Raw genomic sequence first — 26,812 nt, forward strand, 5'->3', positions numbered from 1 at the left:
TCTCTTAAATTCTATGCTTGACCGAAATGACTCTTCTCCTTCTTCCCCCTTCTCTTTATATTCTGTACTTGACTCTTCATTCTATTTTCATCAAACTTCTTATTTCTAAAACTCTCTCTAGTTGTTTGATCCGAATAGTGTTTAATATCTATTCAACTTGATTCTTCTCTTGGTGTGTAATATCCTAAAAGAATTAAGCATCGAAAGTCTAAGGAACATCCGCAATCCTTAGAAGTTTCACTTCACCCCCATCGTTCATATCATTCACCAAACCAAATCATCACTTCCGCATCACCAATTCAACCACACGAAGAGCATCAAGGGGCAGGACTCATTCATCACGATCAGGAGTCTATCAGGTGGTATCAGAGCTGCTTCGTGCAGGTTGTGTCGATCTGAATCAAAAAGATTTCGTTTGTGACTTTTCATTATCAATCAAAACGTTTTTGAGAAAACTGTGTTATTATCTGTTTCCGAGCACCAGGTTGTTAGAATTGTTTAAAATCGAATACTGATCCAAAAATCGTGAAACCAGTTGTGTTCGAACCTCGATTGAGTCTAGTTTCTGTTAAAATTAAAATCGGAATTTTTGGATGTGTTTTGATATTTTTCCCGAGTCGATTTCTCTGAACAGTCGCTAGTAGGTTCTTGTGGTAGTTGAAGAGTTATTCCTTTGTTTGATCCATTGTGTTGCGATTTCTTCCAAAGAACACTTGACTGGGGTTCTTTTGTGTTGATTTTCAGGATGGTAACGCCACCATTGCAAGAAGATGAAAGAGGAAGCAATAGCGTCAACCAAAAGCAAATGAATGAGACTATCGCAACCGAGGTAGCCAGATTAGTGGCTCAGCAGTTAGAGGCCTTTAAACTTGATCAGGAAAATTCGAGAAGAGCACGTAAGGAATGTGATAAGCAAAGTCAAGCAGATGCTAGCCATCACTCCGACTACTACAGTCATTCTTCTAAGACAAGTAGTCACCGACGAAGAAGAAGTGCTAGAGATGAGCGAGTGATTCCTAGGGATAATCTAGCTGGAGTGAAAGTTTGTATTCCTTCTTTCCAAGGCAGCAACGACCCTGAGGAGTATCTTGAATGGGAAAAGAAGATGGAACTCGTCTTCAATTTTCATGAGTACACTGAAGAGAACAAAGTCAAAGTTGCACCTACCGAGTTCACCGGGTATGCACTAAGTTGGTGGGATCAGCTAACTCTCACTAGGAAGCGTGTAGGAGATTTTCCAGTAGAGACTTGGAATCAGATGAAGCATCTTATGAGGAAAAGATTCGTGCCAAGTCACTATCATAGAGAGCTACACCATCGGCTGAGAAACTTGGTACAAGGCAATAGGACCGTTGAAGAGTATTTCAAGGAGATGGAAACTTTGTTGATAAGAGCTGATATTCAAGAAGATCCAGAAGCCGCCATGTCTAGATTCATGGGAGGATTAAACCGAGATATTGCTGACAAATTGGAGGTTCAAAATTATGAGGAGCTAGAGGAAATGATGCACAAGGCAATTATGTTCGAAAAACAACTTAAAAGGAGAAGCTCCAAGTCGAGTTTTGTTCCGGAAAAATCTAGCTATCACCGAGAAGTGAAGTCTGGAACTTCAAGAAATTACAAGCCGTTTGTCAAGCCCAAGGTTGAGAGTGTGGATCTTAAAGGAAAAAGTACTAACGTTGCACCAAGGAAAAGAGACATTAAGTGCTTTAAGTGTCACGGCATTGGACATTATGCTAGTGAATGCTCCAACAAGAGGGTTATGATCATCATGGCAAATGGGGAAGTTGAATCTGAAGATGAGAAGCCTAAGGAAAGACAACTTGAGGATGAATCATCGGAGGAAGAGTATGAATCAGCCGCTAAAGGACAAATGATGGTGGGAGTCGCCATGAGAGCTTTGAGTGTCATCACGAAATCTGATGAGCAAGAACAAAGAGAGAACTTGTTCCATACAAGGTGTCTGGTTAAGGATCAGATTTGCAGCGTGATCATTGAAGGTGGAAGCTGTACAAACGTTGCTAGCGAGACTATGGTTGCGAGACTTGGGTTGCAAGTAATCAAGCATCCGAAACCATACAAGCTGCAGTGGCTGAATGAAAATGGCGAAATGGCTGTGGATAATCAAGTCAAGGTACCTCTATCAATTGGAAAATATGAGGATGAGGTCTTATGTGATATTTTGCCAATGGAAGCTAGCCATATACTGTTGGGAAGACCATGGCAATCGGATAGGCAGGTTATGCATGATGGTTTCACGAATCGGCATAAGTTTGAGTTCAAAGGAAGAAAAACCGTGTTGCTACCTATGACCCCTCATGAGGTTTACCAGGATCAGTTGGTCATGAAGATGGGTGGAAAGAAAGCTATCAAACCATCTAACCTTGCTATTGTGCCGAATATCCCAAAGGGAAGTGATCTCCATAAACCGAACTTACTTTTTGTTTATAAAGAAACGCTTATGAGTATCACTAACCCTGAGCAGGAAATCCCTAGCACTCTTAAACATGTATTACAGGAATATAGGGATGTGTTTCCTGAGGAGAATCCGGAGGGATTACCACCCATTAGAGGCATAGAACATCAAATCGATTTTATCCCGGGAGCCTCATTGCCAAACAAACCAGCTTATAGAACTAATCCCGTGGAGACTAAGGAACTAGAAAAGCAAGTCACGGAACTCATGAAGAAAGGACACATCCGTGAAAGCATGAGTCCATGTGCTGTGCCCGTACTACTAGTACCTTAAAAGGACGGAAGCTGGAGGATGTGCGTCGATTGCAGAGCCATCAATAATATAACGGTTAAGTATCGCCATCCCATACCTAGATTAGATGATATGCTAGATGAGTTACATGGGTCTTGCATCTTTTCTAAGGTTGACTTAAAAAGCGGGTATCATCAGATTAGGATGAAGGAAGGGGATGAGTGGAAAACCACATTTAAAACTAAGCAAGGGTTGTATGAATGGTTAGTGATGCCATTCGGGCTTACAAATGCACCTAGTACATTCATGCGATTAATGAACCATGTTCTTAGAGCATACATAGGGCATTTTGTGGTTGTTTACTTTGATGACATCTTAGTTTATAGCAAAAACTTAGAAGATCATGTTCAGCATTTGCGTAAGGTGTTAGATGTGCATAGAACGGAGAAACTCTATGCCAACATGAACAAGTGTACTTTTGGAACGGATAACTTGGTCTTCCTAGGTTTTGTTGTGAGTGCAGATGGTGTTAAAGTGGATGAAGAGAAGGTAAAAGCAATTAAAGAATGGCCTAGTCCAACCTCCGTAGGAGAAGTGAGGAGCTTTCATGGACTTGCGGGATTTTACCGAAGATTCGTTAAGGACTTTAGCACCTTGGCTGCTCCGCTTACTGAAGTTATCAAGAAGGACGTTGGATTTAAGTGGGAAACGGCTCAAGAAGAAGCATTTCAAACCTTGAAAGAGAAACTTACTCAGGCTCCTATCCTTTCCCTACCTGATTTTGTTAAAACTTTTGAAATCGAATGTGATGCATCGGGTGTTGGTATTGGTGCTGTGTTGATGCAGGACAAGAAGCCTATAGCTTATTTCACTGAAAAGCTAGGAGGAGCGACACTTAACTATCCAACCTACGACAAGGAACTCTACGCTTTGGTGAGGGCTTTACAAACGTGGCAACGCTATCTCTGGCCAAAGGAGTTCGTGATCCACACCGACCATGAGTCTCTAAAATATCTCAAGGGACAACAAAAGCTTAACAAGAGGCATGCTCGGTGGGTAGAGTTCATTGAGACATTTCCCTATGTCATCAAATACAAAAAAGGTAAGGACAATGTCGTGGCCGACGCATTGTCCCAGAGGTATGTGTTACTTTCATCTTTGGATGCCAAGTTACTTGGTTTTGAACACATTAAAACTCTCTATGAGAATGATTCTGATTTTGGAAAAATATTTGCTGCTTGTGAGAGATTTGCATTTGGGAAATATTATAGGCATGAAGGATACTTGTTCTATGATAACCGTTTGTGTGTTCCTAACTCGTCTTTGAGAGATTTGTTTCTAAGGGAAGCACACGGTGGAGGATTAATGGGACACTTTGGTGTGTCTAAAACTTTACAAGTCATGCAAGATCACTTTCATTGGCCACATATGAGGCGAGATGTTGAGAAAATGTGTGAGAAATGTTCAACTTGTAAACAAGCGAAAGCTAAGTCGCAACTCCACGGTTTGTATACTCCTCTCCCTATTCCTTTGCATCCTTGGAATGACATTTCAATGGACTTTGTAGTAGGATTGCCTAGAACTAGAACGGGTAAGGATTCAATCTTTGTGGTGGTGGATAGATTCTCTAAGATGCGCATTTCATTCCATGTCATAAAACCGATGATGCTAAGCATGTAGCCGAACTGTTCTTTAGGGAAGTTATACGTCTACATGGCATGCCTAGGACCATTGTATCTGATAGAGACACCAAGTTTCTTAGCTATTTTTGGAAAACGCTTTGGTCTAAGCTAGGAACTAAGTTGTTATTCTCCACTACTTGCCACCCCCAAACTGATGGTCAAACCGAGATAGTTAATAGAACCCTATCCACACTTTTGCGTGTGTTGATCAAGAAGAACCTAAAGGCTTGGGAAGATTGTTTACCACATGTAGAATTCGCTTATAATCATTCCATACATTCTGCTTCTAAATTTTCACCATTTCAAATTGTTTATGGGTTTAATCCCACCACTCCTTTGGATTTGATGCCTTTGCCTCTGAGTGAAAGGAGTAGTACATATGGAAAAAAGAAAGCAGAGTTGTTTCAGCGAAACCATGAGACGGCAAGGAAGAATATAGAGGACAAGACAAAACAATATGCCAAGTATGCTAACAAGGGCCGCAAGGAACTTATCTTCGAGGAAGGAGGGATCAGTGTGAGATGAGCATGCGGCTTGAACAAAGGAGATGGTCCCAAGTTGCACAGATACTCGCCGAACACACCGGGTTAAGTCTGCGAGTTGGTCCAAGACAAGTCCATGCCGCACAAGGGAGTTCAGGCCAAGCCAAACCCATCTCCAGTGATGTCTGGCCTCATCTGGTGCAGATACTCACTTCCCTTTTGCATAAGAACCACACCAGGTATCACTCCAAACCTTTGTAAATATGCATCTAGCTTAGCATTTTTTTCTTTTTGCATTTTGTGATTTTGCTTTGCACTTCTCCTTCATGCTTTTATAACACAAGGGACTGTGTTATCTAAGTGTGGGGGAGGGGTTTTGTGTTTACTAATCATGTTTATTCTGCTCTTATTTTCCTTTTCACTTTGAGTCTCATTTTACATTCATCTAAGTGCATATAAAAACCAAAAAAATGGAAAAATCTGAAACATTTTCACAAAAAATGCTCATGTAGTTGCATTCACATTTTAGGTTGAGTCTAGTTTGCATTGTCATATAGGTTGCATCATATGCAAATGGGAGTATGATAGATTTTTTCTTGAAGAGAGCATCATTTTAAGAGCTTGGTCCCTTAAGGCATTGCAAAACTGGTATGAAATAAAGTGTGAACCATGCTTTGAACTGGTGTCTCAATACTTTTGTGCTAGCTGAATCAAGTTGTGAATAGCCTCAACCTTGCTTAAGTGAGAACCCTTGAATTTGACATCTAATTATCATGTTTGTGCATATCATTGTGAATTCATGGGTACCACATACAGATTTTAGCTTTCTTATCCCTTTTTATCACTCTTGCTAGCTCAAATAGCTGATCTCTCATCTTGAGACAGTTCCCTGCCTTTAGCCAAACCTTTCTTTGAAGCCTAAACACCCTTCTTGTGTGCATGATTTGTGAGGCCTTGTTTCTAGTAGACTTGGTAAAAAGTGTTGGGTTTAGAGCAACAAAGATAGTGCTGTATGTAGATACTAGTCCAACATCAAGGGCTAGTCTAGGTTTAGGTGAAAGTGAGAGCATTGATTTTGAGTGTGTGAGCTGAAAAGAAAAAAAATCTGAGTGATGAAAGTGGAAAGAACCGGATTGGTTAGGGGAATGAATGCTTAAATGAAAGAAAGTGAGTGTGTGCTGAAATGTAGAGCTCATGTGTTGAAATGAAAAGAGTCTCATAAAAAAAAAGAGAAAAGATTCAAAAAGAGGCTGAATTAAAGAAGAGCTTGTGTGTTAAAAAAAAAAATTCTCACTAAGTGGTTGTTAAAGAAAGCATTCCCCTAAGAGATGAAATGAAGAGAGTGATGAGAGCTGATTGAGTGTCAAGGATAAAATGTCATTTGGGGTGAGTAGACTAGAGAAAGAATCTTGAGAGGTTTAAAGTTGAGTGTGAAAATCATTTTGGGTGTGGGGTAGATGCAGTTCTATCTTTGTATGCATCCATTGCTTTTTACCCTTAGCATTTTACTAAAGTCTACTAATTTTTGAGTGATCCCCTTGCATGGAATACCAGTTACATGATTGAGATCATTTTAATCTCAAAACCCAGTCCCAAGCCAAATGAATTCACTTGATTTGCATGAACATGATCCACTTGAAACTTTAAATGAATGTCAAAAGGTTGAGGTTAGGAATGCTTGTGATGGTTTGTGCTTGAGTTTGGTTCATTTGGTGACAAGTATGGCTAATTTTTATGAGTCAACCAGTTTGCATTGCAGTCTAGAATTGGTAACTGGAACAATGAGCTTTGAATTCTTTTAATGATGATCGCTCTTTAAAGAAATATGAACTCCCATGCATTCAACCTCTCTCTCTCATTTGTTCTTGTTTGATTGAGGCCAAGCAAAGGACAAGTGTGGGGGAGTTGATATACTCATATTTTGTCATGTTTAGGATTGTATTTTTGTCCAAATATTTAGTCTCATGCATACATTTAGGTAGTTTTACATATATTTGTCTTTGCTTTTGTCTTTAGTTAGGAATTACTTTAGGTCCTAGAGTGTCCTGCATTTTTGGAGTGTTCTCAGGTATTTGGAGACTTTTGGGAGCAACTTAGAGCTGGGATCATGGAGGAACCCTCACCTGTGTACAGCAACTCGGACAGATGGTTTGGTGCAGACAAAACCCTCACTTTGATCGCGTGGGACGAAGGACTTTCAATGCGATTCAACCTCCGGTGTCTTTATCAAGAATCAAGAGTAATGAGTCTAGTTTTCGGAACACTTAGAATCAGACGATTTGGAGCCGTGAACTGGGAGATATCGCCATCGGAAGGAACAAATGTCTTGCGGCCCGATCAGGTCTTACGCGATGCGCCTCAAAGAACCGGTGGAATGGAGCCCTTTCAGACGTCACCTGAACCCTAACCCTTCACCAAAGTTCGAGATATTTGAGTTGTATTTCCATTGCAGTTGAAATCATGCCATTTGGAGCCATATCCTGGAAGTTACTCGCCCCTCAATGCAAAGTAGTCCGAGAAGGCTTAGGTTGTGCGATACGGTACTGCGACTTGATTAACTCGCACCCATGAATGTTCAACGCTCTGGAAACAAGTTGAGACTTTAGAGATGAGTGTAAGGAGACTCTGAGCAAGGTAGAGACTTCCAGAATCAAATTTGAGTAAGTCCACAATGCTGTGCGAGATAGACCTGCGAGTTGGACATGAAGTGGAACCATGTAGCACATGTGTTCGCAAATTACACCATCTTGGGCATGCGACTTGGGCAAGGAAGTGACCATCTCGCACACATATTATCTCCATAATGCATCCTGGTTGTGCGAGTTGAAGAGAAGGAAGCCTGAGCAGCACAAACATTCGCTGTTTACACCTAGATAGGCAAGCGGCTGAGGCTGAGGGATTTATGGCCAACAAGGCTGCTTCTATAGCTGTGCGACTTGGGCCTGCGACTTGGGAATCACCTGACCATGTTGCACACCAGCCACCAGACCCAACTGAGCCGGGTCAGTACCCAGTTTGTCCTGGGCTGACCCGGTCCATTAGCACTTAGTATATATAGCTTTTTGGAGAAAACCCTAAACATCTTATCTTTCACTTAGTTTTCACTCTAGTTTTCTTTCCTTTTTAGTGTAAATACTTTTTTGATTAAGAGATCTGAAGGGATTTGATCATTCCAAAGCTGTTTCTTATCATCTCATCATCTTATTGTTGCTTCTAATCATGATTAACATCATCTCTTGCAAAAGATTAGATGTGTTCTTCATGATTAGTGAGTAGTCATCTTTTAAGCTTCTAGGTGTGTAGATTAGGGTGCTTAGATGTTTGATTTATGATGTTTAGGGACTAGATTCTCATTTTATTTCCTTAGTTAGCTGTTCCTAATGCTAGATCTTTGCACATCACTCTGGTCTAGAGCTTAGGCAAATCTCCACCCACAAGGTGTTTGATGAAATGCCTGAATGAAAGCTAACTAAGGGTTTATGCATTAATGCCATGAGAATGTTTGTTAATTGCATAAATGACATATTAGAACTGTTTCTTAATGCTCATTAGTTCATATTTCACAAATGGGAATTTGGTTTGAAAGTGGATTAGTGTAGAGATTAATGCCTTCATGAGAGGATTAGTCTAGATTAGAGTCTAAGTTGAAATGTTTGAGATCATGTGATTGCTTGCTATGTCTTTCTGTGTAAGATTCAGTCTTCTTGGTTGAGAGATTGTTTGGTCACTTATTAGGCTTGATGCATTATGCTTGTTGATTGCTTGATTATATCTAATGGTTGTTAGACTTGATTAAGTGATTAGCAAAGGGATTATTGTTATGGGAATGAATTAATCTGTTTTTGAAGTCTAGACTAAAGAGTAACTTGCATTGCATTATTGTTCTTAGCATCATGAATTGATATCTACAGCACCCTAATCAATGATTACATCTAGAGGTTTAGCTTTTATCATTTGCTTAATCATCGCCACTTTGTTTTGTTTGCTTGCCTTGTTTAGTTCATTCATCATAACTTGCTTGTTTCTTGTTTTATGCTTTCTTGTTACTTTGTTCAAACAAAACTCATCTTTGATCACTTGACTTAAGAGCTTATCACATAAACTAGTGCCTAACTACCACACATATGGATTGACACCCCTTATACTACTTTGACAAGGGGATTGATAACCCATCTAAGACCTGAAAAATCTTAGCTATCATGGTTCCACTCCACAAGCAAGAAAGTTCACAATATCAGCAAACCAGGGCATTCTGTTCTCTTGGATGCTATCCACTTCTTCAAACTCCAAATAAGAGTTGAGCACCATCAATGATTCCTCTGGAAGACTGTCATTAAGAGGGACTTCAGAGTCTACTCTTAGCCTAGAGAGATGGTCTGCAGCTTCATTCTCTATACCCTTCTTGTCTTGTACTTCCATATCAAACTCCTGAAGTAAGAGGACCCATCTCAATAGTCTAGGCTTAGCATCCTTCTTGGTCATCAGATACCTGAGGGCTGCATGATCAGTATATACAATGACTTTTGATCCCACCAGGTAGTTTCTGAATTTATCAAAAGCAAAAACTATTGCCAGCATTTCCTTCTCAGTGGTAGCATACTTCTCTTGCGCAGAGTCAAGGGTTCTACTGGCATAGTAGATGACATGAAGCTTCCTGTCCTTCCCCTGGCCAAGTACAGCTCCAACTGCATAATCTGATGCATCAGTCATAAGCTCAAAAGGAAGGGACCAGTCTGGAACCTGGACTATTGGTGCACTGATTAATGCATCCTTGATCATCTTGAAGGCTTCTTCACACTCAACATCAAAGACAAAGTCAACTTCTTTACACAACAGCCTTTTCAAAGGTCTGGCTATTCTTGAGAAGTCTTTGATGAATCTTCTGTAAATCCCTGCATGCCCAAGGAAACTCCTTATCCCTTTGACTGAAGTTGGAGTTTGCAGATTCACCATCACTTCCACCTTTGCTCTGTCAACCTCTATGCCCTTCTCAGATATCTTATGCCCAAGTACAATCCCTTCCTGCACCATGAAGTGGCATTTCTCCCAATTTAACACTAGGTTATGCTGCTCACATCTCTCCAAGACCTGTGACAAATTAGAGAGACAATCCAAGAAGGAGGAGCCATAGACAGAAAAATCATCCATGAACACCTCCACCTTCTCTTCAATGATGTCAGAGAATATATGCATCATGCAACGCTGGAATATGACAGAGCGTTATAAAGACCAAAAGGCATGCGCCTGTATGCAAATGTGCCATAAGGGCAAGTTAATGTTGTTTTCTCTTGGTCTCTTGGATCTATGGGGATTTGAAAGAATCCAGAGTACCCATCGAGAAAACAAAAGAAGGGATGGTTTGCAAGCCTCTCTAGCATCTGATCAATAAAAGGCAAAGGAAAGTGATCCTTCCTAGAGGCTGCATTGAGCTTCCTATAGTCTATACACATTATGTGTCCTGTTATAGTCCTAGTAGCTATCAGTTCATCCTTCTCGTTTTTAACCACTGTGATCCCACCTTTCTTGGGCACAACGTGAACAGGAGATACCCAGCTTGAGTCAGAGATTGGGTAAATTATCCCTGCCTCAAGGAGCTTGAGTATCTCCTTCTTAACCACCTCTTTGAGGTTCGGGTTAAGACGTCGTTGATGCTCAATAGAGGACATAGCTTGGTCCTCTAGGTGTATCCTGTAGGTGCATATGTCAGGAGAGATCCCTCTAATATAAGCCAAGGAGTATCCTATGGCTCTCCTGAACTTTCTTATCTCACTAAGAAATGCACTCTCTTCATGCTTTAATAATCTATCATTGATGATCAGTGGATATGCGGAGTTTAAGCCCAAGAAAGCGTACCTGAGCCCTGTTGGTAGAGGCTTGAGCTCAACAGGGGGTTCATCAGCCTCAATCCAATCGGCGTCGAAGCTGCATTGGCTAGTGTCTGATCCTATGATATCCAAGACCTCAGATCCACTTTGTTCCAGTTCCAAAAACCTTGTCTCAGGACCAAGTTCTCTAGCATTGTCCAAATACAACTTGTACCCTTCACTTTCTTCTGCTAAGAACTCATTGTCTCCTTGTTCTTGGGTTAAAGCAGCTTGAAGAGGGTCCTCAGTATTCAGTTCTTCAAGCAACTCATCAGCCAACTGATCCATTGTCTCCACATAGAACCATTGACCCTCTATGGTGGGTTTCTTCATCATCTCATTCACATCAAACTTAAGCTTCTCAGACCCAAGTTGAAGCTCTATGATCCCACCTCTCACATCAATAATAGCTCCTGCTGTGGCCAAGAATGGCCTGCCCAAGATTAGAGGATCAACTGGTTCATCATCCATCTCTAGCACAACAAAATCAGTTGGAACCTCAAAACCACCTATCTTGACAGGCAGATCTTCCAACATCCCAACAGATAACCTAACTGATCTGTCTGCAAGAACAAGAGAGATCCTTGCAGGTTTAAACACTCTAAAGCCAAGCTTCTTTGCTATGGAGAATGGCATCAGGCCGACAGATGCTCCCAGATCACAAAGACATCCAGAAAATAGCAGAGGCCCAATGGCACAAGGGAGTGTGAAACTCCCTGGATCAGTCAGCTTTCTTGGAATGGACTTTCTTTGAATGATGGCACTGCATTCATGACTTCGTACCACCATGCCTTGAAGTTCTTTAGCCTTGTTCAGAATGGCATCTTTCAAAAACTTACCCATCTTTGGCATCATTAGAAATGCATCAATGAGAGGCATTGTGAGTGGTGTCTCATTGAGTGCCTTCTCAAATACAGCTCTTGCCTTGTCTACAAGTTGCTTCTTAAATCTCCCTGGAAATGGGAGCTTGGGTTGGTATGGAGGTGGTGGCACATATATCTTTTCTGATTCAGCTTCCTTTTCTACCTCTTTACCCTTTTCTTTCCTTGATCTCTCAGCAACTTGATCATCTTTTAAGGCTGCCTCCCCCTCAGTTTGTCATTGTCCTCAATGATCACATTGTTGTGCTCAATACCAGGTAGCTCCTTTCCACTCCTCAGTGTAATGGCTTTAGCATATTCCTTGGGGTTGGGTTCAAGTTTTCTAGGTAGCTGGCCTTGGTTCCTTGAGCTAGATGCCTGGTTTTGCTTCAATTCCGTGATTTCCTGCTGCATGGCTGCATTCTGGCTTGCAAATACCTGTTGACCCTGAAGCAGTTGTTGCAGAATCCCAATCATATCTGACCCCATCTGTGGCTGCTGCTGAACCAGTGTTGGCTGAAACTGATGTTGAGCTGGCGCTTGTTGCTGGAACTGGGGTTGAGCCGGCGCATGTTGCTGGAACTGTGGTGGACCAAACCCTGGTGGTGCCTTTTGCTGTTGTGGCTGACCATACTGTGGCTTAGACTGGTAAGAGCTCTGAAATTGAGGTTTAGGCACAAAACCTTGTTGAGGAGGATAAACCTGGTCTTGTGGGTTTGCCACATTGTTGCTTCTATAAGACAGGTTGTTGTTGGCATTGTAGTTGTTATACCTTTGGAATCTGTTTTGGTTCCCAATGTAGTTCAACTCCTCCTGTGTCAAGCCTTCTTCATTGATGTTCTCAAAGTTTGGAGAATCATCATACTCACCAACATAGTGAATTGGTTTGTGAGACACCAATTTTAACTTGTCCAGTTCACTTCTCAACTCCTTAACTTCTCTAGTGAGCCTCTATTCATAGCTTGAACCTTCTGATCTATTTGATCTGTCATAGTCTTCACCATAAGTGTCATTGCTCATTGCTAAGTTCTCAACTAGCTCTAAAGCAGCATGAATCTTCTTTCCCAGAAAGTTTCCATTGGAGGCAGTATCCAGCTGGTTTCTAATCTTGGGAAGAGCCCCTCTATAAAGTGTGCTGAGAAGTGAAGCCTCACTAAACCTATGGTGTGGGCATTGGTTGGTGTAGCTCCTGAATCTCTCATATGCTTCACCAAAACTCTCATTGCTGTGCTGAGTGAAGCTAGAGATTTGGTTCCTCAGTTTAGCAGTTCTGGAGGTGGAGAAGAACTTAGATAGAAATGCCTGCTTGCATTGCTCCCAGTTTTGAATGGAGCCTCTTGGAAGATTCTTCTCCTATTACTGTGCTTTGTCACCAAGACTGAAGGGGAATAATCTGAGCTTGAAACTGTCCTCAGAAACTCCATTTATCTTTGTCAAGTCACACACTTTATCAAATTACCAAATGTTTCAAGGGATCTTCCATTGCCAATCCATGGAATTTTGAATTTTGGAACATATTCAGCAAAGATGCCTTGACTTCAAAATTGTTGTTTTGCACAGTTGGTGCCTGAATTCCAGCTCCATACTGATGAGCATTGGCCCTCATTCTCTCCAACATAGACCTGTGGCTGCTCATATCTCCTTTGCTGGTGTTGGAAGGGCTGATGTTGGTGCACCTGTTGTCTTAAGAACAGATCAAAGACTAAAGCTAAACAATCCACAATTTGGCAACGGCGCCAATTGATAGACAAGAGTTTTTAGGCTCTTAAGGGCTATCAATCCCCTTTGTCAAAGTAGTATAAGGGGTGTCAATCCAAGAATGTGGACGCTAGACACTAGACTCTATGAACTGATCTTAATTCAAGCAAACAAATGAGGTTTGGTTTGAACTGATGATTAAAACAAGAAACTAAACAATATAAAGAGAGGATAACAATGATAAGCAAAGCAAACAAAGACAAGCAAATAACAAAATGATGATGGGAATGTATGTATGATGATGAGAAAGGTCTTAAACATGATAGTGGATTAGGGTGCCTTCAATGTTAAACTAGTGAGCTAATGAATCATGTGATCAAGCAAACCATTCAACTTAAACATCATTAATTAATTAATCCTCTCATGAAGGTATCAACTTCTATGCTAAAACAGTTTCTAACCTAATCATCATTGGTGAAACATGGATCAACAAGCATTAAGAACCAGTTTAATCTGTCATTTAAGCATATAAACAATCATTCCCATGATGAATAACACTTAAACCTCTAACAACCTTGGTTCAGGCATTTCATCAAACAATTTTGGTGCATGAAATGCCCAGAATCTAGACCAAATATAATGTGTATGGATCTAGCATTAAGAACAGGTTGTAGAGAATGGAATATGCATGATCTAACCCATAAGCTCACTAATCTATCACTTAAGCACCCTAATCTACATATCTAAGACCTTAATATGGGGATTACTCACTAATCATGACCAACACACTAGATCCTTTGCAAGATGTGTTATTAATCATGATTAGAAGTGTGTAAATGAAGATGGAGATGATAGATTAAGAAGAAGACAGCTTTTAAACACAAGATCTCTCAAACTCTCTTGATTAAAACGCCCAAATCAGATATTTCTCTTCAAAAGGAGTTTTCTTACACAAAAGAGGCAAAGAGATTAAGGAATAAAGCTTAAGTCTTTGGGATAAAACCCTAAAAACTATATATAGGTCTCTAAAAACGAACCGGGTCAGCCTGGAACAAACCGGGTCCTGACCCGGCATTAGTGGATAAAATGACGAGTGTGCGAGTTGGTCAGGAGCCTCCCAAGTCCCTTGACCAAGTCGCACAGGTTAAGAAGCAGTCTTGTGAGCCTTAAGTCCCTTAGTCTCAGCCGCATGCCCATCTAGGTGTGTTTTGCGAGTCTTTGTGCGATTCAGTCCTCTTCCTCTTCAACTCGCATGACCAAGGCGAAATCTGGGGAGAACATGTGTATGACTTGGTCCTCCTTCAGTCCCAAGTCGCATGCCTAACTCGCATGGCCAAAGAAAGAGGCTTGAACGAGATGAAACCCATGAAAGCTCAGCCGGATGCCCATCTAGGTGTGATTTGCGAACCTTCGTGCGGCTAAGTCTTCTTTGCTCCTTAACTCGCACGACCATGTAGCAGGAGCCTTCAGAGGTATGTGCGGGATGGTCTCCATCACTACCAAGTTGCATGCTCAAGTCGGTGTAGATTGCGAGTCTTCATACGGTTCAGTTCCAAGCTTGGCCAACTCGCATGCTTAAGTCACATGGTTGTGGACTTAGGATTTTTCTTGCTCGGGAACCTTAGACCTTACCCAGTGACACCTTACTCGCACATCTCAACACGCAGCTCAACCCCCAGACATTAACCTCCAAGCAATTCGAGTTAACCGAGTCGCAAGACTATCTCACAGCATTCAGGTCTCCTCGGACCACTTCACATTCAGGAGAGAGTAACTTCCAGGATACTGGTCCAAATGGTGCGATTCCAACTTCAGTCGACGGAAGACTCAGACATCTTCAACTTTGGTGAAGGGCTCGAGCTCAGTTTAAGTTGGCAAAGGCTCCGTTCCGCCAGTTCTTTGAAGCGCGTTGCTTTGGTCTTTTATCAGCTCCGAGACATGCACTGCTTCCGATCGCCGTAGCTTTCAGCTCACAACTCCAAATAGGACGATCTCAAGTGTTCTGATAACTAGACTCGACCCTATTTATTCTTGATGAAGACTCCGGAAGCTGAATCACAGTGCAAGTCCTCCGTCTCACGTGATCAAAGTAAAGGTATTGTTGGCTCCAAAGAATTTTTCCGGGTTGTTGCACACAAGTGAGAGTCTCTCCACGATCCCAGCTCCAAATTGATCCCAAAAGTCTCCAAATGACCTGTAAACACTCCAAAAATGCAGGACTCTCTAGGACCTAATGCAAACTCCTAAACAAAGCTACAACCAAAGACAAACTCTAATAAAACTAGATAAATGCATGCATGGGACTCAATATTTGGACAAAAAATGCAATCCTAAACATGACAAATTATGAATATATCACACTCAACACAGGAATGAGAGTTTTGGTGAAGCATATGAGAGATTCAGGAGCTACACCAACCAATGCCCACACCATGGGTTTAGTGAGGCTTCACTTCTCAGCACAGTTTATAGAGGAGCTCTTCCCAAGATTAGAAACCAGCTGGATACTGCCTCCAATGGAAACTTTATGGGAAAGGAGATTCATGCTGCTTTAGAGCTGGTTGAGAACTTAGCAATGAGCAATGATACATATGGAGAAGACTTTAATAGAGCCAATAGGAGTGAGAGCTCAAGCAGGGATCAAAGGTATGAGAAGGACTTTAAAACACTTGAAAGCAAGCTGGACAAGGTGTTATTGGCCACTCAAAAACCAATGCACTTTGTAGGAGAGTATGAGGAACCTTCTCAAATCTTTGAGAACATCAGTGAAGAGGGTCTTACTCAGGAAGAGCTTAACTACATTGGGAATCAAAGGTTCCAAAGATTTCAGTATGGCAATGCCAATTAGAACCTCTCTTACAGGAATCCCAATGTAGCAAACTCACAAGACCAAGTCTATCCCATTTCTCAAGCTTCACAGAACTTTGTTCCCAAGAACAACTTTCCAAGGTCTTTTCAATCCAAGAATCAGTTTGCTCAGAATCAGGGTTTTAGTCAGCAACAGCAACCATTTCAGGGTTCTGGTTTCAGTTCACAGCAGCAGCAAAAGGCACCACCAGGGTTTGGTCCACCACAGTTCCAGCAGCAAGCGCCGGCTCAACATCAGTTTCAGCCAACACCGGTTCAGCAGCCACAGATGGGGTCAGATATGGTTGGGATTCTGCAACAACTGCTTCAGGGTCAACAGGTATTTCCAAGCCAGTATGCATCCATGCAGCAGGACATCAAGAATTGAAGCAAAACCAGGCATCTAGCTCAAGGAACCAAGGCCAACTACCTGGAAAGCCTGAACCCAACCCCAAGGAATATGCTAAAGCCATTACACTGAGAAGTGGCAAGGAGCTACTTGGTATTGAGCACAACAATGTGATCATTGAGGACAACGATCAAACTGAGGGGGAGGCAGCCTTAAAAGATGATCAAGTTGCTGAGAGACCAAGGAAAGAAATGGGTAAAGAGGTGGAAAAGGAACCTGAATCAGAAACGATATATGTCCCACCACCTCCATACCAACCCAAGCTCCAATTTCCAGGGAGAATTAAGAAGCAGCTTGTAGACAAGGCAAGAGCTGTATTTGAGAAGGCTCTCAATGAGAGACCACTCACAATGCCTCTCATTGATGCATTTTTAATGATGCCAAATATGGGTATGTTCTTAAAGGATGCTATTCTGAACAAGACTAAAGAGCTTCAAGTAATGGTGGTACTAAGTCATGAATGCAGTGCCATCATTCAGAAAAAGGCCATTCCAAGAAAGTTGACTGATCCAGGGAGTTTCACACTCCCTTGTGCCATTGGGCCTCTACTATTCTCTGGATGCCTCTGTGATCTGGGAGTATCTGTCAGCTTGATGCCATTCTCCATAGCAAAGAAGCTTAGCTTTAGAGTGTTCAAACCTGCAAGGTTCTCTCTTGTCCTTGCAGACAGATCAGTTAGGTTACCTGTTGGGATGTTGGAAGATCTGCCTGTCAAGATAGGTGGTTTTGATGTTCCAACTGATTTTGTTGTGCTAGAGATGGATGAGGAACCAGTTGACCCTCTTATCTTGGGCAGGCCATTCTTGGCCACAGCAGGACCTATTATTGATGTGAGAGGTGGCATCATAGAACTTCAACTTGGGTCTGAGAAGCTCAAGTTTGATGTCAATGAGATGATGAAAAAGCCCACCATAGAAGGTGAATGCTTCTATGTGGAGACAATGGATCAGTTGGCTGATGAGTTGCTTGAGGAACTGAATACTGATGACCCTCTTTAAGCTACTTTAACCCAAGAACAAGGAGACCATGGGTTCTTAGCAGAAGAAAGTGAAGGGTACAAGCTGTATTTGGACAATGCTAGAGAACTTGGTCCTGAGACAAGGTTTTTGGAACTGGAACAAAGTGGTCCTGAGGTCTTGGATATCAGAGGATCAGACACAAGCCAAGGAGCAGTCCAAGCAGTCATGGCCGTGGGTTCCAAGGTGAAGGAGCATGCTAGGCTGTTTGAGCTAGACAGTTTCAGTGCTGATTGGGATGAGTCTAAGGCACCTCAGCTGGAACTCAAACCTCTTCCCAAGGGGCTATGCTTTCTTAGGTCTCAATGAGTCTTATCCTGTCATTATCAATGATATGCTGTTAGAGTACCAAGAGCATAGGTTGTTAGGAGAGTTTAGGAAACATAGGGGAGACATTGGCTACTCTCTGATTGACATTAAGGGTATCTCACCCTCCCTATGCACTCAAAGGATTCACTTAGAAGAAGAGTCAATGTCATCCATAGAGCACCAAAGGCGCCTAAATCCCAACTTAAAAGAGGTAGTGAAGAAAGAGATTCTCAAACTCGGAGAGGCTGGGATAATTTACCCAATCTCAGACTCTAGATGGGTTTCACCAGTCCATGTGGTGCCCAAAAAGGGGGGAATGACAGTAATAAGAAATGAAAAGGATGAGCTAATTGCTACTAGAACTATAACTGGACACAGAATGTATATAGACTATAGAAAGCTCAATGCAGCCTCTAGGAAGGATCATTTTCCTTTGCCTTTTATTGATCAGATGCTAGAGAGGCTTGCAACCATCCCTTCTTTTGTTTTCTGGATGGCTACTCTGGATTCTTTCAAATCCCCATAGATCCAAGAGACCAAGAGAAGACAATATTTACTTGCCCTTATGGAACATTTGCGTACAAGCGCATGCCTTTTGGTCTCTGTAACACCCCTGCCACATTCCAGCGTTGCATGATGCATATATTCTCTGACATCATTGAAGAGAAGGTGGAGGTGTTCATGGACGATTTTTCTATCTATGGCTCCTCCTTCTCTGATTGTCTCTCTAATTTGTCACATGTCTTGGAGAGATGTGAGCAGCATAACCTGGTGTTAAATTGGGAGAAATGCCACTTCATGGTAAAGGAAGGTATTGTACTTGGGCATAAAATCTCTGAGAATGGCATAGAGGTTGACAGAGCAAAAGTGGAAGTGATGGTGAATCTGCAAGCTCCCACTTCAGTCAAAGGGATAAGGAGCTTCCTTGGGCATGCAGGGTTTTACAGAAGATTCATCAAAGATTTCTCAAGAATAGCCAGACCCTTGACAAGGCTGTTGTGTAAAGAGGTTGACTTTATCTTTGATGCTGAGTGTGAAGAAGCCTTCAAGATGATCAAGGAGGCATTAGTCAGTGCACCCATTGTCCAGGCTCCATACTGGTCCCTTCCTTTTGAGGTTATGACTGATGCATCAGATTATGCAGTTGGAGCTGTGCTTGGTCAGAGGAAGGACAGGAAGCTTCATGTCATCTACTATGCCAGTAGAACCCTTGATTCTGCCCAAGAGAAGTATGCTACCACTGAGAAAGAAATGTTGGCAATAGTCTTTGCCTTTGATAAATTCAGAAGCTACCTGGTGGGATCAAAAGTCATTGTATATACTGATCATGCAGCCCTCAGGTATCTGATGACCAAGAAAGTTGCTAAGCCTAGACTATTGAGATGGGTCCTCTTACTTCAGGAGTTTGATATGGAAGTACAAGACAAGAAGGGTATAGAGAATGGAGCTGCAGACCATCTGTCTAGGTTAAGAGTGGACTCTGAAGTCCCTCTTAATGACAATCTTCATGAGGAATCATTGATGGTGCTGAACTCTTATTTAGAGTTTGAGGAAGTGGATAGCATTCAAGAGAAGAGAATGCCCTGGTTTGCTGATATTGTGAACTTTCTTGCTTGTGGAGTGGAACCACCTGAACTTGATGCTTACCACAGAAAGAAGTTCTTCAGAGATTTCCAAAGATACCATTAGGATGAACCCTACTTGTATGTCCTGAACAAAGATCAGCGGTATAGAAGGTGTCTTGCTGAAGAGGAGATGCAACCTGTGTTGCAAGAGTGCCATGGTTAAGCTTTTGGGGGTCACATGGGAGCATTCAAGATTGTGGCCAAGGTTCTTCAGAGTGGGTTTTGGTGGCCCACAATGTTCAAGGATGCTCAGATGGTTGTTTCAGCATGTGATGCCTGTCAGAGGCATGGGAACATTTCAAGGAGGAGTGAGATGCCTCAAAATCCAATACTAGAGATTGAAATCTTTGATTGTTGGGGAGTGGACTTTATGGGGCCTTTCATCTTATCTTATGGAAATCAGTACATACTTGTGGCTGTGGACTATGTGTCCAAGTGGGTTGAGGCTATTGCCTCCCCTACCAATGATTCCAAGGTAGTAGTGAGGTTGTTCAAGAACATTACCTTCCCAAGATTTGGAGTACCCAGGGTTGTTATTTCTGATGGAGGATCTCATTTTGTGAACAAGACCTTGGAGGGATTTCTGAGAAAACATGGAGTGAAACACAAGGTAGCTACTCCTTATCATCCTCAAACTAGTGGCCAGGTTGAAGTATCTAATATACAGATTAAAGCCATTCTTGAGAGGACTGTTAGCTCAAGCAGAAAAGATTGGAGCAAAAGACTGGATGATGCATTGTGGGCTTATAGAACAGTCTTTAAGACTCCAATTGGGACATCTCCTTTCAATCTACTATATGGGAAAAGCTGCCACCTTCCTGTTGAGCTGGAGTACAAGGCTTTATGGGCTGTGAAATTGCTGAACTTTGATATCAAGACAGCTCAAGAGAAAAGGATCATTCAACTCCATGAACTTGAAGAGATCAGGTTGGGGGCTTTTGAGAGCTCCAAGATCTATAAAGAAAAGACCAAGGCTCTGCATGATCAAAAGATTCTGAAAAGGGAGTTCAAGGAAGGTGATCTGATGTTGCTGTTCAACTCTAGGCTTATATTATTTCCTGGAAAACTTAAGTCTAGATGGTCTGGTCCCTTTAAGGTTCTTGAGGTCAGGGCATATGGAGCTGTTGTTTTAGAGGGCAAGGATGGTCAAGAGTTTGTGGTCAATGGCCAAGGATCAAGCACTACCTAGTTTCACAAGGGAAGGAGGAAGCTACATCAGTTCCCCTTCTTGATCCACCACCAGCCTGTTAAACAGGTTTTCAAAGTTAAACTTAGAGACTTTAAACAAAGTGCTCTTGGGAGACACCCCAAGCTTATCCTTTGTAAATATGCTTTTGATATTTTCTTTTCTTTCTTTTTATGTTTTAGAACTTTTTGATGGGTTTTGTGAGTTGATCTCAGGTTCTAGGTGAGTTTTGGAGGCTGTGGCTCAGGGATAAAGTGGAATGGAGCATGTAAGAAGGCTGAGAGAAGTGTTTAAGGCATGAAAACTTGAAGGACGATTGTGTGCTACTTGGGCGTGCGGCTCAGTCAGGCCATGGACCAACTCGCATGGGAACTCGCAATTTAGTCATGCTTGGGTCTGTGGGTCATTCACCTGGCACCAAGAGATCTGAGCAAGAAAAGGCTAAGTGTAAAAACGTGCGAGTTGAGTCTGCTAGTTGGAAGCTCGTGAGACCAAGCCGCACTGGCATTCGCAATACACACCGGCTTGGTGATGCGAGACAGTGCAAAGGCCGACCCAGGTCGCATCTGAAGAAAAGGACCCAAAAACACCTAAGTGTCAAAACCTGCGGGTTGGTCATGCGTCTTAGCACAAGAGGAGGCCAGGCCGCAGCAGAACTCGGAATTAAGACCGAATTGGGAGTGCGAGAAGGTCCGAGAGCAGCCAGGTTGCACACCAGGAGAAGGAACCTTTGGCGTCTAAGTGTACAAACGTGCGACCTGGTCCTGCGGGTTAGATGCAAGAAGGCCAAGACGCACGACCACTCGCAAATCGCACTGAGTTGGTCATGCGAGATGGTTAGTAAAGGTCCCAGGCCGCACACTAAACGAAGGACCCAAGAAGTCTAAGTGTCGAGAACTGCGACATGAGCGTGCAGTTCTAATCAAGGAAAGACTAGGCCGCAGACGGGTTCGCAAATTACACCGGTTTAGGCATGCGGCCTAGCTTGATATCATCCCAGGTCGCACACTATATCAGAAACTAATGCTAACAATCCCCACACAATATGGCAACGGCGCCAATTGATAAGTAAGATTTTTGGGTCTTAGATGGGTTATCAATCCCTTATGTCACTTGCAGTACAAAGGGTATCAATCCATAAGTGTGGTTGCCAGACACTAGTTTATGTGATAAGCTCTTAAGTCAAGTGATCAGACTAGAATGTATCGACCTGATTTCAGTCGGTGCAGGAGCTCGATATTTCTTCGGCGATTTGAGGCTGGTTACACCGAGACACTACACCGGCTGAATTCACCTCGGTGCGGTGTCAAGGATAGCTTCAGGGGATCAATACCGAGCAGAATTCAGTCAATGCAGGACGTCGATATTTCTTCGGCAATTTGGCTTCCAAAAGCCAGCCAGAAACGTCAAGGTTCCAAGGTAATACCGACCAGATTTTGGTCGGTACTCCTTCTCGATATGAATGTAGACCGCTTGCACCAAATCCTTCATAACTCCTTGCTCACTGGTCCAAACCTTGATCGGTCAACTCCATGAGCCAGGTGGCTCCTTCAGCTCCAATTTGTGTGAAGGGTTGGGGTTCAGATGACGTCGGCAAGGGCTCCGTTCCACCGGTTCTTTGATGCGCGTTGCTTTGGTCCTTTATCCGCTCCAAGACATGTACTGCTTCTTATCGCCGTAACTTTCAGCTCACAACTCCAAATAGGACGATCTCAAGTGTTCTGGAAACTAGACTCGAACCTCTTCATTCGGTATGAGAGGCTGAATCCTGGTGCAAGTCCTCCTTCTCAGGTGATAAAGTTGAGGGATTGTCGGCTCCATAACACTTGTCCGAGTCTGATGCACATAAGGTGATGGTCTCTCCATGGCTTTTGTCCCAATTGCTCCCAATTCGCCCCAAATGATCTGTAAACACTCCAAAAGTGAAAAACTCTCTAGGACCTAATGCAATTACTAACTAAAGACAAAAGCAAAGACAAATATATGTAAAACTACCTAAATGTATGCATGAGACTCAATATTTGGACAAAAATGCAATCCTAAACATGACAAACTATGAGTATATCAACTCCCCCACACTTGTCCTTTGCTTGTCCTCAAGTAAACAAGAACAAATGAGAGAGAAGTTGAATGCATGGGAGTTCATATTTCCTTTGAGAGAAGTGACCACTAAGAGAATTCAAGTTCATGCTCAATATGCAATGCAAAACCATACTTTGATGTATCAACTCAACAGTAATCTTCACAAGTTCTCCTATTTCTCAAATCTTTAACATTCATTAAGCTTTTTACCAAGTGGATCAAATGATGCATTGTTTAAACAAACAGAGTTTGGCTAGGGTGAGGTTATGAGACTAAAATGATCTCATCAATGCCTGAGTGGGTTCAATGCAGCAAAAGGATCTCTCTATGAATGACCAAACTTTGGCAGAATGCTAAAGGTAAAAGGCAACCTATGCATACAAGGGCAAGGACTCATCCCACCCCACACTCTACTCAAAGTTTCCTCACTTGCTTACTTTTCACACTCATTCTTCTCTAACTAGGGGATTCTCTTTTCCATTTCATACACAAGTCTTGGAGTTCAAACTTTACACAGCTCTTTTTCACTTTCTTTTGTAACCTCTAGCCTTTTTTTCTTTCTTTTTAATAACATTTGAGCTCTTTGGCTTCTTTTCTTTTTCTTTCACTTAGAGGCTAGACTCTTTCTTTCCAAAACACTAGAGCTCACTTTCTTTGACTCAAAACTTCCAAGACTGATTTCTTTTCTTTTTCTATCCCCTAGTTCTCACCACTCTCCTCTTGTTTCCACTCATCTCTCCTTTTTCCACTCACCAACAAGTATTCACCCACACTTAGTTCTCACCAAATCTCTCAGCTCCTTGATGATGGAACTTGACACTCAATGAGACTTGCCCTTGTCACCCTAAACCTAACACTTTCTGCTAAGTTTGGTCCAAGGTGGCCTCTCAATCACACACAAACAATTGGCTTGAAAGAAGGATGGGTTCAGGGTGAGGAAAACTGATCTATTATGCAGATTCAGCTATTTGAGCTAAGGAAGAGGATGGTAAAAACAGGATTCTAGCTTAAATATGTATATTGGTATCCACAAGCTTATTCAAACAATGCACCAAATGATAGTTTCAAGTCAAGTTCAAAGTTTTCACTTATTAGAGTTGAGTTCAATTCAAACTTGCTTCTCAGATTCAGATCATTTCAAGCTTTGCAAGCACATAAATCATTTCACAAGCATATTTGGTCCAAATTCTCAAAGTGATATACTCTCAAGGAAAAACTATCATTACTCCCAGAAAGATGCAACCTATATGATGCAAGCTAGACTCAATCCTAAAATGTGAATGCAGCTACATGAACATTTGTTTTTTTGAAAATTTTTCAGATTTTTCAATTTTTTTTTTTGGTTTTTTAATGCACTTAGATGAATGAAAAATGAGACTCAAAGTGAAAAGGAAAATAAGAAAAGAACAAACATGATTAGTAGACACAAAACCCCTCCCCCACACTTAGATAACACAGTCCCTTGTGTTATAAAAGCATGAAGGAGAAGTGCAAAGCAGAATCACAAAATGCAAAATGAAAATAAACTAAGCTAGATGCATATTTACAAGGGGGGAGTGTTACCTGATCAAGGACTGAGAAATGGGGCTGGAGAATTGACTACACCAACATCTTGCACCGAGTGAAATCACCTTGGTGTGAGGCATCCTTGGCCATATTTTGTTCCACACCGACCTCTTTTTGCTCGGTGTATCGGGTCGATATTTCTTCGGCTTTTTGAACCTTGATACACCGAGTTCTTGCACCAAGTGAAATCACCTCGGTGTGAATGCACACCTCACACGTTCTCTCAGATTTTCTTTGGTCCATTCTCCTTATGGCAGCTCCTAAACACCTCAGAAACCTGTCCACACTTAAGCAAGACATCAAAACATCCTAAAAACAGCAAAAGAAATCATTAAAAAAGAGTATTTACATAGGATAAGCTTGGGGTGTCTCCCAAGAGAACTTTGTTTAAAGTCACTAAGTTTGACTTTGAGAAACCTGTTCTTAGCTGGGATGAGCTTGAGCACTGATGCTCTTCAGCATTTCAATGGTCCTGAGCAGGAAAGATGAGGATGGCTGCCTTTGATAACCATTAGACCCTTGTCCTTGATGTCCCATCTTTAGGCCTTTGTTTACCAGCTCCTGAATACCATCTGGGTCCTTATCAAGTATTGCCTTTGTGAGACCTGCCCTTACCTCAGCAAACAGTACTGATTTCCCATTGCAATCCAGCTTATACTTCAGAGATCCATCATCACCAGCCCAAGGAGTCAGAGTAAAATCTTGAGAAGAAGGGTCAGGTTCAATACTCTTGTCTTTTGATGCTGAGCCATCACTCATGGTGTTCATCATCTTTAGATCAGCAAGTGTAGGAGACCATGATAGCAAGATGTCTTCTTCTCTGATCAATGACCCTCCATTCTTATACTTGTAACCATTGGGGTGAGGGTCTCTCTCCTTTTCCAAAGCTGAAAGAGATTGGGATCCACCTAGAATTCCAGCAGTGCCTACATACTTCATCTCAAGTACCTTAAGGGGTTCTATCTCTTGAACAACTGATCCACAAAATTCAGCCAAATAAGGTGTAACAGGGTAAAAGACATCCTTATCCACCTTTGAAAGAACCACTCTTTGAGTATCAAAGTCAATCATTGTACCACTGGTGTTGAGAAATGAAGTTCCAAGCAATAGGGGGAGCTCTTTGGTCTTCTTCATCTTTATGATCACAAATTCAGTGGGAATTATGCATTCACCAACCTGTAGTGGATAGTTTTCCAAAAACCCATATGGTTTCTTGGAGTAGGAATCTCCAAAGGTGATAGAAGAAGGGTAGGACGTTATAGACTTGACCTTTAGCTTCTCCATCATATCTTTAGACATTATACTCACACTTGAGCCTGAATCACACAAAAACTTCTCAACTCTAAAGTTTCCAAGAGTGCAAGAGATGGTAAACTTCCCTGGATTACCCAGCTTTGGAAGAGAGGTGGGCTTCATCTGAGTTGATTCAGAGGTGGAATCACTATCTGTTGGCAGCTCCTTTGTTTCAAGAGACTTTGAATCATTCCCTTGCTGAACAGAACCGGCTGCCCTCACACTTTTTATCTCAATGTCCTCATTGAGTTCATGTAATAAGCCCATGAAATCATCTATAATGGTGTCTTCATCCTCATGAGTTTGTGCAGTCTCACTAGAAACTTGACCATAAAGGAGATCTTCAATCTCTTGCACAGCAGCTGAGTGGTCTTCATTGGAGTAGATGGCATTGCAATAATCCTTTGGGTTTTGAACAGCTTTACCAGGAAGAGAGACTTGTGGTTCAGAAGTGCAGATGCCCTTGTTCATTTTAATAGCCTTTAGTTCAGCGCCTAGTGTTTCCAGGTCGGATACCATCTTCTGTTGTCCTAGTAAGAGCTGTTGGAGAACAACATTGAAATCAGGACTTTGTTGAACAGGTGGCGGGCCAAAACCAGGAGGAGCCTTTGGCTGTAGGCTGACTTGATTTGTGAAGCTATTCCCTTGATTCTGAACCGCTGTTGCTGAAAACCCTGATGACCTTGGGAGTTACCTTGGTACTGATTCTGTTGAACAAACCTTTGAGGAGGGTATATTTTGTCTTGGGGGTTGGCCACATTGTTGCTTCTATAGGACAAGTTCTGGTGTTTATTAAAATTGTTGTAACCATTGAACTTATTTTGATTCCCAATGAAGTGTAACTCCTCTTGAGTGAGACCCTCTTCATTGGTATTTTTGAAGCATCTCTTCTCCTCACTCACATAGTTTATAGGCTTTTGAGTGGCAGCTATGGCTTTGTCAAGCTTGATATTCAGCACTTTGATCTTATCTTCCAGCCCTTGGTGTCTACCAGAATCTTCTCCTCTATAGCTTCTATCATAATCTTCCCCATAGGTGTTTTGGCTCATGGCTAAGTTCTCAATAAGTTCCATAGCTGCATTGATTGTTTTTTGCCAAGAAATTCCCATTTGATGTTGTGTCCAACTGATTCCTGATCTTGGGGACAGCTCCTCTATATAAAGTGCTAAGGAGAGAGGCTTCTGAA

At 42.1% G+C, this 26,812-nt stretch overlaps 1 non-coding gene and 2 pseudogenes across 1 annotated transcript; 2 read left to right on the forward strand and 1 right to left on the reverse strand.

Moving 5' to 3' along the window:
* The first annotated feature begins 745 nt into the window (after window positions 1-745).
* LOC112084566 lies at window positions 746-3,446 on the forward strand (annotated as a pseudogene).
* A 9,305-nt stretch (window positions 3,447-12,751) lies between these two features.
* Window positions 12,752-12,858, forward strand: LOC112084742. Its single transcript, XR_002898403.1, has one exon. It is a non-coding gene; the product is annotated as a small nucleolar RNA R71 (small nucleolar RNA).
* A 2,798-nt stretch (window positions 12,859-15,656) lies between these two features.
* On the reverse strand, window positions 15,657-15,732 carry LOC112084930 (annotated as a pseudogene).
* Window positions 15,733-26,812: the final 11,080 nt, after the last annotated feature.

This window comes from Eutrema salsugineum, unplaced genomic scaffold (genome assembly GCF_000478725.1).
Source record: "Eutrema salsugineum unplaced genomic scaffold, Eutsalg1_0 scaffold_4, whole genome shotgun sequence".
NCBI lineage: Eukaryota > Viridiplantae > Streptophyta > Magnoliopsida > Brassicales > Brassicaceae > Eutrema > Eutrema salsugineum.